Consider the following 3,303-nt stretch of genomic DNA (forward strand, 5'->3'; position numbering starts at 1 on the left):
AAAAATGTAAAAAAAGGCAAACCAATTTAATACAAAAAAAGAAAGAAGTCAATGATAGATTAAATGGATATTAGAAAAGATAGATTCTAAAAAATTACAAAACTCACTGCCTTTGCGATCATCCCTACTCATAGCGACCCTGTAATGACAGAGTGGAACCAACCGCTCCTGCGGGCTTCTGAGACCATAAAGCTTTAAGGGAGCAGAAAGCCTGTCTTTCTCCCACAGAGCACTGGTGGTCTCTCACTGCTGACCCTGCAACTGACACCTCAATGAGGAACCCACTACATCATCGACCAGGTGGGGAACATCTAGCCCTTGGGTCGTAAAGGCCAGCAAAGTCATCGATGCCAGCTGGCATCACACACCTCGCCAGAGAGAAGCCACTCCAGTCCTCACATTCCAACAGCCACTCATTGCCCTCGAGCCGATGCAACTCACAGGGTAGACCTGCCCTCGAAAGTTCCCGAGACCGGAACTCTTTATGGGAGTAGAAAGCCTCGTCTTGGACTGGGAATGATGTTATGAATATCCAAATGGCAGTTAGATAGGCAGAGATAAAAGAGAGAGGTGGACTTCTGGCAGAAGCCAAGCCCTGAGCCAGTGAGAGGTCAGCCCAGGGGGAGGGACAGTTATTGGCTGGACAGGAGGGGAAGGGACCCATGTGTGGGTTCCACTGGGACATGGCGGGCTGGGTGACAGTGAAGGAAACCACCTCTTCTCCCGACTTCTCAGACAAAGCTGACTTGAACTCACATTTCACAGAGAAAATGGAGATCCCGGTTTCAGGTGTGAGCCCCTTCCCCTGCCAAGTCTCACTTGCCCCGGCCTTCCATCCTGTCCCCTCCCTCAGAGACAATCTCCCCAGAAACAGACCCTCCAGATACTGACAGGTAAGGGCAGGTGGCCCTACAAAGAACTCCATGCTGAGCCTGTTTCTCTCTGGGCACGGGGCTCAGGGCAGGTGCCAGGGAAACCGAGTCAACTAGACTCAAGGGCATGATTTCAGCACGGGAATGAGAGGGGAAGTGGGTCACAGCTGGACATGAGCCTTGGGGCCAGCAGCTCTTGATGGCCATCCCTTAGCTTCATTAGCTCACCTGCCCAGGTCTTGAAGGTCCCCGGGGTTATGGACTCAACATGACACACCTCAGTGGAGGAGACACTGCGAGTGGGCCTGGTCACCCTTCCAGCTGCCTCAGATCACAGTGACAGAGACAGGGGTGAGCATTCAAAGACCATCAACTTTTTACTGGGTTTCTGCTGACAGCTGGAGGCCCTCCTGGTGCTAATGGTTCATGCTCTGTCTGTTCCACAGGAGGTTCTAGGTTCCAGTCTGTCTCTGGCCGGGTTCTCTAAAGCATCAAAACCATCGATGCTTATAAACGTTAATACACAGAGATTTATTCCAAGGAATGGCTAAAACGGGTAGAGGTGAGCAAGTCTTGAGTCTGTGGCTTAAACATCAGGCTAGGAGGCTTCTCCTACCTCACATTAACTCCATGAGCTGATGAGCTCAAGATGGCAGACTGCTGGCTGCAGGGGTTAATAAGTCCAAGGTCGGTAGGTAAAATGCCAGGCTGCTGACTCATAGGTTGCAAAGGTTAAAGTCTCCCAAGATTAGCAAGCAATAAAATATGTCACCGGCTCCCTCCAGTCCAAAGAACCAATTGGCAACTTATAGCAAATCTCCTCATGGATGTGACTATATTACACCACAGCTCATCATGGAGGTAGTTACATTATACCGGATCGCATCATGGAGATGATTACATCATAGATCCCATCCCCCAAATGACTGCACTGCATCTCATCATGGGGTGATGACCACACGCTAATTGCCAAAGCACTGAGACCCATGGCCCAGGCAAGCTGATACACAACCTTATACCACACCACAACCCACACAGAGATGAAGATCTCTTTGAAAAAGCAAGTCACTGAAAACCCCCACCTGGAGTGCAGTTCCACTCTGACACATGTGGGGCCACCAGGAGTTAGCACTGACCTGACAGCAACTGATTAGGTTCTTGTCATTTTTGGTGTACCAAGCAAAAATACCATAGTGATGGAAAGTGGTGTCCAGGCCCTTTGGGGCAGCTTGGAGGACAAATCGCGAGCTGGGCTGGGCCTTTTCTGATAGCTGTGGGAGCCTCCACACTCACAGGGTCTGGAAACCTCTGGAGGGAGGATTTTCCGGCCCAGGGAGTCCCTGTGGGCAGTGACAATTATTCCTTTCCGACTCACAGGAAATTGAGTCCAGTCCCTGCTAATAGAGCCTGGGCAGCCAATTCTTAATTGAGAAAACGCTTTCTGAATTGGCCTGCCTGGGAGGGAGGGCGGACGGGTGGGAAGAGATTAAATTGCTACATGCTGTGTTTCAGTGTGCTTTGGCCAGATTCCCTGAGCTGAGCCGGGCTGCTGCAATGACTGCATTTACTCAGCACAGCCCATTGTGTCACCGACATTAGGGGCAAATGCGTACGGTGCCAAACCCGGGCTCCCCCTCAACTAAGGGACCCACGCTTGGAATTTTTCTAAAATCGTACTGAGGAATTACAAGAGAACATGAGGTCGGTTTAAGCAAGATGGGAGTTTCCCTCCCCAATTAAGGCCTAGAAAATGTCAGACCAAGCACAACCCCCCTGTCTTCGTCCTCCATCACAGACACACCACGTGGGAAAGTCTACAACTCAGAAATCAGTTGTCTCACAGTGCAGAGGGCCAGAGGTCTGAATCAAGGGCACCAAGGGAAGGCTTTTTCTCTGTCTTCTCCCAACATATGTGGGCTCAGTGTTCTCTGGACATCTCCATGTGCCTTGATATTAATTAGAAAATCTTTGTGTAACCGAGACTCAAGCCAGGGCCTTCTGTGGATGTAAATAAAAAGATATGCTACCCGTGAACACAAACATCCCAATCTCTGGTTGTGCTTCCCACCCACCAAAAAAATGCATGGTCCCTACTTCATAATCCAAAGAGCCCTGGCCACCGAGCAGTGGCTTATGTGTTGGGTTGCCAAGCACAAGGTCAGCAATTCAAACCCACCAGTCGACCTGAGGGAGAGAGACAAATCGGCCGCTCCCACAAAAACTGACAGCCTCACAAAAGATCCTTGAACTAACTACAAGCTTTTCTTTCTTGTTGTGTTTTGTTTTGTTCTTTATCGGTGGTTTGTTGTTGTTGTTGTTTTGTTGTATATTGTTGCTTGGTTTTGCTCTGTCTTGTTTTTGCGCATGTTATTATCTCCGCAGGTCTGTCTAAATAAGATAGACTGGATGAACAATCTGAAGGAGAAAACAA

The sequence above is a fragment of the Echinops telfairi genome, unplaced genomic scaffold (assembly GCF_000313985.2).
Source record: "Echinops telfairi isolate 266 unplaced genomic scaffold, ASM31398v2 ScPeMD7_7412;HRSCAF=8450, whole genome shotgun sequence".
NCBI classification, from domain to species: domain Eukaryota; kingdom Metazoa; phylum Chordata; class Mammalia; order Afrosoricida; family Tenrecidae; genus Echinops; species Echinops telfairi.